The sequence below is a fragment of the Macaca fascicularis genome, chromosome 6 (genome assembly GCF_037993035.2).
Source record: "Macaca fascicularis isolate 582-1 chromosome 6, T2T-MFA8v1.1".
Lineage (NCBI taxonomy): Eukaryota > Metazoa > Chordata > Mammalia > Primates > Cercopithecidae > Macaca > Macaca fascicularis.
In genome coordinates this window covers 166,201,279-166,214,286 of record NC_088380.1, presented here as the reverse complement: position 1 = coordinate 166,214,286, position 13,008 = coordinate 166,201,279, and the positions used below count along the sequence as shown (strand labels likewise).

General features: G+C 43.4%; 1 long non-coding RNA gene across 1 annotated transcript; it reads right to left on the bottom strand.

Moving 5' to 3' along the window:
- Window positions 1–2,013: 2,013 nt before the first annotated feature.
- On the bottom strand, window positions 2,014–12,523 carry LOC141407096 (uncharacterized). The gene is made up of 2 exons (XR_012414317.1): window positions 12,383–12,523; window positions 2,014–5,049 (listed from the first exon to the last, which is right to left on the bottom strand). It is a non-coding gene; the product is annotated as an uncharacterized lncRNA (long non-coding RNA).
- Window positions 12,524–13,008: the final 485 nt, after the last annotated feature.

The following is a 13,008-nucleotide window of genomic DNA, read 5'->3' as shown; positions in this document are numbered from 1 at the left end:
CAGGGCCCCTGCAAGCTTACCTCCTGGTGTGAGCCCAGGCGCCAGAGTTCACCCACCTAGATCCAGATCCTGGCTCCTCTACTTGTAGCTGGATGTGCTTTTTATTTACACATTGAGGTTGACTAATGGTACATATCGTTGAATTGTTAGGAAGATTAAGATAGTACCATGGAAAACACTTTGCACAGTGTCTGATGCGTCCTAAGTGCTCAAGAAGTATTAGCTAGTGTTCTGATCATTGTTATCTGTCCCCCTCCTGTTCTATCATCACACACACATGGCTCGAAGAGAGACAACAACTTTTTAAAATTTAACAATAGGCCAGACGTGGTGGCTCACACTTGTAATCCCAGGACTTTAGGAGGCTTAGGTGAGAGGATCGATTCTTGAGGCCAGGAATTTGAGACTAGCCTGGGCAACATAGTGAAACTCCATCTCTATTTAAAAAAAAAAAAAAAAAATTAGCCAGGCATGGTGGCATGCACCTGTCATCCCAGCTACTTGGGAGGCTGAGGTAGGAGAATGGCTTGAGCCCAGGAGGTTGAGGCTGCAGTGAGCCAAGGTCGTGTCACTGCACTCCAGCTTGGGCAACAGAGAGAGTCCCCATCTCAAAATAATAATAACAATAACAATAATCTAGTAGAGCGTTTACCACAGCTTTGCTGGACATCCTCCTCACAGTTTTTTTGAGTAGACTTCGAGTTGTGTGCCCAAAGTCACACAAACGATCAAGGCTGGAGTCAAAATTTAAATTCAAGCCCTATTGACTCCAAAGCCCATAGTCTGAGCCTCCATGCTATTTGCTTAAGAAACTGTGTAACGCAGTTGATGGAGAGGGTACTTAATCTAAAGGACTGAGCATCTGCTGGGGCCACTGATGTGATAGAAAGAATTTAGAATCAGACAGATCTAGGTCCAAATCTGGGGCTATGTGCTTCACCAGCTGCACAGGCTTGCACTAATTGCCTTAACTGTTCCAAGCCTCAGTTAGCTCACCTGTAAATTGAGATGCCATTGTGGAAGGCATTAAATGAACTTCATAATGTAGCCAAAAATTTTAAAAAGCTAACCCTGGGGATTTCCAACATCAGGTGATGCAGATGGAGAGTGATTTGAGGAAGGGAATATATACTTCATCCATGCTTCACCCAGATCTCCCTCCAGTTCAAAACAGAACCCTTCACCCAAGGACAGCCCCTCCTAAGATTGGGGACTTTTTAAAAAAAATCAAAAGATGCCTAAGTTGCAGATGTTAACTTTGTGGTTCTGGTCTCTCTTCCTCTGTTGTCAGTTTTAAAACAGTTGCTAAAAACTAACATCCCCTCTCACCCTATCTTCCTCTTCTTGTTTGCAAGACAGAGCCTCTTAGAGAATTCAAGGCAGTTTTGCTTTCAAATGGCCCATCTTTCTGATTCCCTCTTCTCTCTCAGTCTGAGCTCAGCATGACTTTCCCTCCCTACCTCTTTCTGCTCTACACACACAGCTATGCTGTATGTGAGGGCAATTCGGGTGACACCCTAGACTGTATGATTTTACACTTTTTTACACTCCCAGTTTGCAGCAAGAAGCAGGTAGTGGAAGTGGATTCTCAAAGGGAATCAGAAGGGGAAAAGAATTTGGCCGTCAATGTGGGTAAAAAAAGCCAGACACTCATACACCCCACCTAAACATAATCCTTCGCCACCCCCAAGAGGTAAGTGAGGCAGTCCTGTTCTCTTGCTCACTTCCACGTAACTTGCTACAAAGTCTTTTGGCGACACTCCCTTTGTTGCCTTTAATGCGTTTCCTTTAATGACCCACATAATGAGATTGCACCTCTCCAGGCCTGAATAAATGTCATCCTGTGAAGTGGGCATCCTCAAGGAGCTGGGAAGAGCACAGCCTTTCTGGAAGGGCATTTTGGCTAAGAATTAAGTCTTTTAAAGGCTGATACCCAATAACTACAATTGTACCTAGTTTATCAAGGAGTCTCAGCTTACCACTGTTTCAAACACAAAATTGCCACAAACTGTGTGTTCTCAAATCCTCTTTAATGGTGCTTGACATCATCTTAGTGCAATTCCATTTATTTCCAGTTATTTAGGGTTATTCGGTGACATTTTTGTTTCTGTAGGACTCAGTTCCATGCATTTAGAAACTTGAAACTTGTTTTCAAATAATGACTCTCTTTTCCTCGTGACGCCTAAACACATAAACAAACCTAGACTTGAGTTTCTAAGCTGCTTAAAGGTTGTGGGGGAAAGAGTATGGTCTCTTCTCACCATGCCATCTCCTATGCACATGCCCTCTGATGTTAGGGCAGGATGGAAAGAGGGAAGGGCAGAGATGTCTCCTCATTTAGCTGCTTATGATGAGGAGCTGATCCTTTTTATTTCAGTGGTTACTGGTTCCTGGATAATGCAGACTGGGCTTTGACTCCTGCCGTGTGGCTCCTTCATGGGGCTCATTCATTGGGTTCTTTGGAGAATGTTGTAGGGCCATCCCCTGCATATTCACCTAAATGGATGGCCTGGCTAGAGCTCCAGCTGCTTCCTTTCCTTTTCCTCCCCAACCACAGTCTTCCCAACACTTTCCTTCTGCCAGAGGCATCTCATCCAGTGGGCAACCCACTTGGGGAATAATGGCAGAACAGCTCAAGTCCCACTTTCCAAGGTGTTCCCTTGACCCAGGGGAAAGGTATGTGTCCTTGACACACTTGAGAAGTCACAGACCCCTATATCCATGTCCTAAGCAGCATCAGGTGCTCCTGCTGGTACAAGACTCAAAAGCCATCAAAGGAAAGATAACAGACCCCAAATTAGTGGAGTCGACACTGGAGTAATAGGAATCCCACTTGTCAAATAATTCTCTTTGTGCCTCTCTCTCTTGGTTTTAGGGAAGGAAAATACCCATACCTCCTTCTTCTCTCTTATGGAGAAGTGATGAGAAAGGTCCTATACTAAAGAATTAGTAAATGAATAAGTTCTACGGATGTATTCACAGAGTTGATGGATTATTTTAATGGTATGATACGTTAAATGAAAAGACCAGTGTAGCAGGTTGCATTTTCCAACATGGCAGAAACACCATCACCCATATCACAGGCTCTCATTACAATGTGACCTTGACAATTCTCCTATCAAATGATGGGGTCTTTGTCACCTCCCCTTGAAGCTGGGCAGATCTTAGTGTCTGCCTCGACCAAGAATAGTGCAGAACTAACATTATGTGACTTTCAAGGCTGACTCATTAAAATGCCATACACTTTCATCTTGCTCTCTTGAGATGCTCACTCTTGGGACCCAGGCACCATGCTGTGATGAGGCCCAAGGCACCATGTGGACAGGCCATGAGTAGGTGTTTCAGTGGATGTCCCCAGCTGACATTTCAGCTGATGACTTACATCAACTGCCAGGCATGTAAGCGATAATCCTCTTAATAATTCTAGCCCTCATCCACGAAGCCATCCCCAACCTCTGTATCTCCCCATTTGAGGCCCCAGACATCATGGAACAGAAACAAGTGATTATACCATGATCCTCTCAAATCCCTGATCTGCAGAATCTGTGGACACAATAAATTGTTGTTGATTAACCTGTAAGTTTGGAATGATTTGTTATGCAGCAATAGTAACTGAAACAAACAAGATACCAAATTGTCCACAGAACATAATCCATGTATTTCATATATATATGGTGGGGTGGGAAATATTTGACACTGACTGCAGATGCCTCTGTCTTCTAAGAGGAGAAGCATAGTTAATATCAATGAGAAAATAAATCTCTATCAGACTCTATTTCACTTGCAGACTGGTGGAGAGACATGAAGAAAATATGGGAATTTCTAAGCCTCCACTTTCTCTTCTTCATTAATAATGATTGAAACTCAGAGTGGGTGACCCTTGGTGTGAGTGGTACTTAATAGTAGATACAGAAAAGAGGTCTAGGACTGTGTAAGGGCTGTAGATCTAAATTGCCTTCTAGGATAAATGAGAGAATTTGAATGTTTTATGGACAGAGAAGGCAAACAAGGTAGAAGGCTGGAATCTTCCAAGAAAAGTGGTCGGTGAGAACAACATTCCCTACAGCAAGGCTGTTAAGGGACTTTTTAGGAGAGAGATATATAAGATCTAATTTTATCTCTTCTTTTAATTTTTAAACTTTTTTTCTTCCTTCTAAGGAAAGCAACACTAATATGATCTAATTTTAAACTTGGCATTTTTATGATTTTTAAAAAATCCCTCCTGAGTCCCCACACTGAGTAAAGTTTGCCACGTGTACCTTTCTTGGGAGAAGGGCCTGGTGGGAACAAAACACAGAGGCCAAGTTTGACATGAAGCTCAGTGACTTGCATAGGGAGAGCAGGGTGCCGTCCCTTCATGTGAGACCATGAATTCAGAGCTCCTCGGAGGTGGACATCTGGAGCCAGAACAAATCACAGGACTGTCAGCCCCAGAGACAGCGGGGCTCTCAGTGAGCAAGCTGGACTTCCCACAGAAAACAGGAGAAAGAGCTTAAGTCACTATTGTTTAAACCTCAAAGTACAGGGCCACCTCAACTGTTGTCTTAATTATAAACAACAGAGTAGCTTCTTGAGTGGCATCTTGCCCAGGGGTTAGCTCGCCAAGTCAGCACACCAGGTAAAAAAGTCAAAAGTCAAAATGCCCTTGAAATCCCTTAGCAGAATGCTACATGGGAGATGGCCATTTCTCAGTAAGTTTCGCCATGGCCACTGTGTCCCTAACTGTTCAGTTAATCCTTGACTCTTAGTTTGACCGTCAGCTGAAGCAGCTGGTTTCAGTGACAGATTATGTCAAACCAAAAATGCATATTTTTAAATTGAAACCCAGAATGTCCATGGTAAGATGTTTACACACTGAACAGTTCCCTGGAACTGAGGTCCAAGGGAAGAACAGAAGATTCCTCCCACTCCCTTCTCACACTCACTCCCAGGCAGCCACTTACTCTGTGGAATGGTAAACAGAATCACACACTTTAGATTCTCTCCTTTCCTTCCTCTTCTCTCTCTTGCTTGCAGAGTTTAACTTTATTGGATGTACGACATGGCACTCTAGAAAAATATTAAAAATGCTTATGTTAGGCAAAAATACTGGAAGGGAATACACCACCATGTTAGCAGTGGCAGTCTTTAGATACTCTGTTATTCACATTTTTTACAATATGCACGTAAAATTTCTATCATGGTGAGTACCCCATTGGGGAGTTGTAGGGATTAGTAGTACTTAAAACAGCGCATGCACAAACAGCAGGCCCTCAATATACTTTATCTTATTATTATTACCAGGAAAGAACAAAGTTTACCTCAAAGCGAGGTGGAGGAGATGGCAGTCTACCTGCCAGGGAGTCCCCTCCCCACCCTGTAAACCTGTGGGAGGCTTTCATTACCCGCCCCACTCCTGACTGCGATGTTTTGTTGAGTGAAGATCCTGCAGGGTTATATTGGCCAGGTGTCAAGGAGAAAACCCCAACAAAGATTGAGAAAATTAGGAGAAAACGGGAAGGTAGAAAGTGGAGGCTAGGAAGTAACCCAAATTTCCAGGAGTCTTATCAATGCTGTCACACAGGGCCAGGAACAGTTCTGGGTAGGACTCCTCCTTGGAGCAACAGAAGGAAGGCTGGCTGGGATTGGATTTGACAGACCTGGGATCTGAATTCCAGCTCTGCGCCTTGCACAAATGACTTAATTTTCCTTTGCCTCAGTTTCCACATCTGGAAAATGAAGGCTGATCGTAACATCCACCCTATCAGAATGCTGTAATAATAGGTACTACATCTGCAGAATGCTTTAGCACAGTGCCCGGCACATAACGAGATCTCAACAAATGTTAATGGTTGTTATTATCTGCACCCTGAAATTCCCAAATAATTGCATGTGGTTTCTGGGCATTTGAATTGATTCTGTGTGTTTCTATTTACAGACATAGAATACTCCGCTGTTTACGAGCATATCTTTGCAATGCAAATGGAAATGTGTTACCGTCTATCTAACTGGCTAATAATGGTGCCTGAAATTGGTTAAAATGTGGCCAAATGGACACATCCTGCTCTGCTAACAGGAATGCAAATGGCTTAATCTCTGGGAAGACTGATATGACAACATGTGTCAGTCCCTTAAAGATGACCACGTGGGGCCAAGTAGGTGGGCAGAGGGAGACAGGTAGTGGCAAGGGGTTGAGCAGAGGTGGGGGCAGGATGGCTGGGAGATGTGAAATGTAGAAACTAGGATGGATCCCATGGAATCAATATATCTCCAAGGAGTCCCAGAAATTCCGGGGGTCGGGGGGATATTATAAAACACGTGGTCAAACAAATCAAGGCTGGGATTATTATATGAGTGTTAGAGAGAATGCTAATTCTTTAAGACTGGAGACACCAAAGAAAAGTACTTCCACATGCTGACTGCATATCCTTACCTGGAGTCTCAGAGGCATCTCCAATTTAGCACACCCACGAAAGACCTACCAACTTACCACACCTCCCACTCAAACTGTTCATCTCTCAACATTCCGCTCAAAAAAAAAAAAAAAAAAAAAAGGCACCACCGTCAACCTGGTTGTTCCAGCTCCAGCTTAAGAAGCCATCCTTGATTTCTGCTTTCATTTTACCATCACTACCAAGGACATCACATCCAGTCCCTCAACAGGTCCTGTTTCTTCTGCTTCCAGAACAGATCCCGAATCCAGCCACTTCTCTCAGTCTCCACTCTGTCACCCAGGCAGGGGTGCAGTGGTGTGATCATACCTCAATGAAGCCTTGAACTTCTAGGTTCAAGTGATCCTCCCACCTCAGTTTCCTGAGTAGCTGGGATGAAAGGCACGTGCCACCACATTTGGCTATTTTTGTGTGTGTTTTTTTAGAGACAGAGTCTTGCTGTGTTGCTCAGGCTCGTCTTGAACTCCTGGCAAAAAGTGATCCTCCTGCCTCGACCTCCCAAGTAGCTGAGATTATATTCACAAGCCACTGTGCCTGACAATTTTGCCTATCATCTTACCTGTTCTACTCTTATCCCTTTCAAACCATTCTACAGGTAACAGCTTGAATGCTCTTTTAAAAATAGAAACTATACTAAGTCACTCCATTGACCAGATTAAAACTCATCAATTTCTTCATGTTGTCTACCTCTTTCTCTTTGTCTACCATGCATTTCCCCTTGACTACTAACCCACAGTCAAGTCAACAGGTCTTCTCTCTGTATCCCCAGCACAGCATACTCAGGGTTCTCTAGCTGGAGTGCTTCTTCTTTGGCTCTTCTCCAGGTCTCTCCTCAAAGAGGTTTTCCTTCACTAGAATAGCCACAGACACCCCTCTAGTCACTATCACAATAATTTGTTCTACTTTGTTCGTAGCACTTATTTCCATCTGAAATTCTTTCATTTGTTTACTTGTATATTGTTTACATTTCCCCCACCAACACACATATGCAGGACTAGAATATGAGCTTTGTGAGGGCAGAAGCCTGCTTGCCTTGCTCACTTTATCCTCAGCACTTGTTACATGGCAAATGCTCACTAATTAATTGAGAAAAAAAATCAATAAATGAATACCTGGGTCATACAAGTTTCTGGACCTCACACTCCAGCTCCCTCTAGTCTTTTATGACTTCAGTGTTGGTGGAGAACAAAAGCAGAGAAGGGAGAGAGGAGCAGGCCACTGGTTCTGATGGAGAGATGAAAATAAATGTTTCTTGTTTAACCAAAGAGAAAGCCAGAGGGAAGTTCAGGGTTTGGTCTGGGCTTGCAGAGCAAGTTGGTGGCAGATTGAGATGCTAAGGCTTCTAATACTTGGCACTTGTCTAGTTGCCTACTCCAGATGTGTTTTGTCACCATCACTACAGTGCTACGTCACAATGGTGCACAAAGAACTAACTTCATCCCAAAGGAACTCCTCTTGTGACATCTGATCACATGGCATACAGGAAGTTGGTTAATTAATAAGCATTCAAATGATGAAGTGTTGAAATATTATGAGGCTGCCCAACAGAGCTGAAACTTCTTTAACTTAGTATTTGCTATAGTTTGAATGTGTCCCTGAAAAAGCATGCGCTGGAAATTTAATACCCAGCTCAACAGTGTTAGGAGGTGGAGCTTAATGAGAAGTGAGTAGACCATGAGAGCAATACTCTCATGAATGAATTAATGCGTTTATTGCAGGAGTGGGTTCTTTATAAAAGGGTACCTTTGGTCCCCTTTTCTCTCTCTCTCTCTGTCTCTCTTGCTCTCTCTCTCTGCTCTTCCGCCATAGGAAAATGCAGCAAGACCCTCACTACGTGCAGCCCCTCGATCTTGGACTTTCCAGCCTCCAGAACCATGAGCTGACTGATTTATGTTTATTATAAATTACCCAGTCTGTGGTATTCTGTTACAGCAGCACAAAACAAACTAAGAAAGAAAATTGGCAATAAGAGGTGGAACTGTTACTGTAACAAACACCTGAAAATGTGGAAGCAGCTTCAGAATTATGCAATTGAACAGAAGCTGAAAGACTTTGGAGGAGCAGGCTACAAAATGCCAAAATTACTATAAATGGACCTTGAGGATGATGCTGGTAAGGCCTCAAAAGAAGAGGAGAGCTGTAGAGGAAGTCTGAAACTTTACTTAAGTGATCATAATCAGAATGTTCATAAATATATGAGCAGTAAAGGTCATACTGATTGGGCCTCAGATGGAAATTGAAGAATACTTTATTGAAAACTGAAGTCATGGCCATCCTTGTTGTGAAGTGGCAAAGAACTTGGCTGAATTATGTGCGTGCTCAAGAGCTTTACGGAAGGCAGAATTTAAGAGCAATGAACTAGGGTATCTGGTGGAAGAAATATCTAAGCAAAATACTGAAGGAGCAGCATGGCTTCTCTTAACTGCATAAAGTAAAATGCAAGAAAAAGAAATCATTTAAAGACAGAATTTAAAATTAAAAGAGAAATAGAGATTTGGAGGACTCTCAGACTGGCTATATAGTAGAGAATAAAAGAAGCTTTTTTTTTTTTTAAGAGAAAAAAATGTCTTAGGAAACCAAGGGTGTGGCCAAGGGACTATTTGATAAGGAGATTAGCATGGATAGAATAAAGCTGGAGGTTATTTATCAGGATAAGGGGAGAAGGACCCCAACAGCACATGAGAGATTACTGATGCAGACCTTCCTATTGCAGGCTCAGAATGACAAGGTCGGGGAAAAGAAAATACATCAAAAGAGAGGCCTAGGGCATCCACGGGGCCTTGGCTCCAGGCCAGGTCAAGTCTCCGCTCTCTGAATTCTGGCACAGCATCCCAAGTCGCAAATCTTAGCAGTATCCATGTGGTGTTAAGTCTGCAGGTACACAGAATGCAAAAGTTGTGGGAACATGGCTTCTTCTACCTAGATTTCAAAAGATGTCTCAGATAGCCTGGAGGCCCAGGCAGAACTTTTCTCATGGGCAGAGTCACTGCAGACAGCCCCCACTGGGGCAATGGGATCAGAGCTGCTGTAGAAAGTCCCTACTAGTCCTTGTGGAGCCATGAGGGTAAGGCCATTCCCAAGACCCCAGAACTGTAGAGTCACCACCACGAGGTAACAGCCTGGAGGAGCTGCAGGCATGAGATTTCAACTCCTGAGAGCTGCTGCACAGGCCTAGCTCTCCCTAACCACCCATAAAGCCATATGGGCAGGGCTGCCCAAGGCATTGAGGGACCAACCCCCATCCTACTATACCCAAAGGTAGGACACTGCGTCCAAAAATACTATTCTTAAGCCTTAGGATTCAGTATTATTCACCTTATTGGGTTTTGAACTTGCCTGGGACTTGTTTCTCCATTCTTCTTTCCTATTTCTTCCATTTGGAAAGGGGATGTCTATCTTATACCTGTTCAACTAATATATTTTGGAAGTAGATAATCTGTTTGATTTCACAGGCTGACAGTTGGTGCGGTTTTAACTCAGGATAAATTATGCCTTGAGTCTCACCCATATCAAATTTAAATGAGACTCTAAACTTTAAACTTTTAAATTGGTGCTGAAACAGTTAAGATGTTGGGGCTATTGGAATGGAATGAATGTAGTTTGCATGTGAAAAGGACATGAGTTTTGGGGGCCAGGTACAGAATGCCATGGTCTAAATATGCCCTCCAAAATTTATTTGTTGGAAACTTAATCTCCAATGTAACAGTATTGGGAGGCGGGGCCTAATGAGAGATGATTGGGCCATGAGGGATCCACCTTTCATGAACAGATTAATGCCATTATCACAGGAATGTGTTTGCCATAAAAGGGTAAGTTTGGTCCACTTTTCTTTCTCTCCCTCCCTCTCTTTGCCCTTCCACCTTGGGATGATGCAGCAAAAAGGCCGTTGCCAGATGTTGCCCCTCAAACAGGGACTTCCCGACCTCCAGAAAAGAGCCAACACATTTCTGTTCATTATAAATACCCATCTCAGGCATGCTGTAATAGCAGCACAAAATGAACTAAGACAGGATTCAAAGCATGCCACTCTATTCTCTTTCCAGATCTGAAATCGCCCACATTAGTTTCCCCATCTGTACAATGAAAAGCAAATAATCAGCAAAGTCTTTTCTAGTCCTGATGATTTAGAATGTTTCTCTTTGACATGAGTTCCTTCCTTCAGTCAAACTGATCTATTTACTGTCCTCCCTGTCCCCCAGTCCCATCTACAAATAAGCCTCAAGACATCTGCCTTTGCTTATACTGGTTCTCTACCAATAATGCCGACATTTCCTCTCTGCTGTTTGAAATACTATGCAGCCTTCAATAACCAATAGAATTTCCACTTCCACACTTATTTTTTCCAGCTGAAAAAAACTTGCCTTTTAAAAATTATTATTAGTTTTAGATGGAGTCTCGCTCTGTCACCAGGCTGGAGTGCAGTGGTGTGATCTCGGCTCACTGCAATCTCTGCCTCCCGTGTTCAAGCCATTCTCCTGCCTCAGCCTCCCAAGTAGCTGGGATTACTGGCGTGCGCCCCCACACCTAGCTAACTTTTATATTTTTAGTAGAAACAGGGTTTCACCATGTTGGCCAGGATGGTCTCCATCTGCTGACCTCATGATCTTCCCACCTCAGCCTCCCAAAGTGCTGGGATTACAGGCATGAGCCACCGTACCTGGCCAAAAACTTCCCTTTTATAAATTCTTGGGGCATTTTCTAATCCAGGGATTGGTAAACTACAGCCTACAGGCCAAATGCAGGCCGTTGGCCAAATCTGTTTGTTTTTATAAGCAAAGTTTACGGGAACACACCCATGCCAATTCATTTACATATTATCTCTGGGCTTTTTTTTGCTATAATGGCTGGGTTGAGGGCATGTAACAGAAACAGTGTTGTGTCAGGCCAGGTCTCCATTAGCCACCAGAGCAGTTAGCCTTCACCAATACCTTATTGTCATTCTGATGAACAGATACGTAAAACATTAAAGAACTGGAGAAACTGGCGCCTTAGTACAAAGGTTAGAATGTAAAAACAAGTCCATTAAGACTCCACCTGGGCTTTCTCAGACCTTAGAGTTTAATTAAAATAATGGAGGTGTTCTTGCACACCTTGTGCCATGACCTACTTTAGATTAAGTAATTGTTCCAAGCCTCTGAAGTAATTTTCCAGACCCCAGGCCCCACATGTAGGCATATCAGAGGCATTTAAGCCAGAGCACCTCCATCTTGAATAGGGACTAGATAAAATGAGTCGAAGGCCTGCTGTGCTGCACTCCCAGGAGGTTAAGGCATTCTTAGTCACAGGATAAGATAGGAGATCCGCAGAAGATATAGGTCATCAAGACCTTGCCGATAAAACAGGCTGCAGTAAAGAAGCCAGCCCAAACCCACCAAAACCCAGATGGCAATGTGAGTGACCTCTGGTCGTCCTCACTGCTACACTCCCACCAGCACCAGGACAGTTTACAAACACCATGGCAACATCAGGACATTACCCTACATGGTCTAAAATGGGGAGGCATGAATAATCCATCCCTTGTTTAGCAAGTCATCAAGAAATAACTATAAAAATGGGCAACCAGCCACCCTCGGGGCTGCTCTACTTATGGAGTAGCCATTCTTTATTCCTTTACTTTCTTAATAAACTTGCTTTTACTTTGCCCTTTGGATTCGCCTCAAATTCCTTCTTCTATGAAATCCAAGAACCCTCTCTTGGGGTCTGGATTGGGACCTCCTTCCAGTAACATAAACACTGGAGAAAAACCTCTAATTTTGAGTTGGTCTGGTGAGTTACTCTGACCTTCTCCCTGTAACCAGTTGCAGAAATAAACTCCCTTCTTTCCCAGTCTGTCAGCATCTCGTTATTGGAGTGCAAGAACAGGCAGCAGGACCTCGTTCTGTCCGGGAACAGTGTGGCTCATATAGTGTTTAAATATTTACTATCTGGCCCTTACAAAAAAGTTTACCAACCTGTAGCTAATCTATGCTTCTCAAACAAGATCCAGGCTGAGATCCAAGCAGGAGATATCTGAATCCACATGGTCAACGTTGTGTATCTTCTTGGAGCATCAATTTTACTAGAAGACTAGGAAGAAAAAAATAGTTAACAGACTATACATGTAAGACATTTAATAGACATTAAAGCAAACACATTTATATTATGGAGTAGAATCCAATATTTTGAATGAAATTATGAGTTAAAATTCCAAATGTGACCAAAATTTCAAGCATGGGGAGGTCTCTACACATTGTTTCTATTCCTTTACTGTTAAAAATATTTTTGTTGGCTGGGCGCGGTGGCTCAAGCCTGTAATCCCAGCACTTTGGGAGGCCGAGACGGGCGGATCACGAGGTCAGGAGATCGAGACCATCCTGGCTAACACGGTGAAACCCCGTCTCTACTAAAAAATACAAAAAACTAGCCGGGTGAGGTGCCGGGCACCTGTAGTCCCAGCTACTCGGGAGCCTGAGGCAGGAGAATGGCGTGAACCCGGGGGTGGAGCTTGCAGTGAGCTGAGATCTGGCCACTGCACTCCAGCCTGGGCAACAGAGCGAGACTCCGTCTCAAAAAAAAAAAAATATTTTTGTTAGCCAGG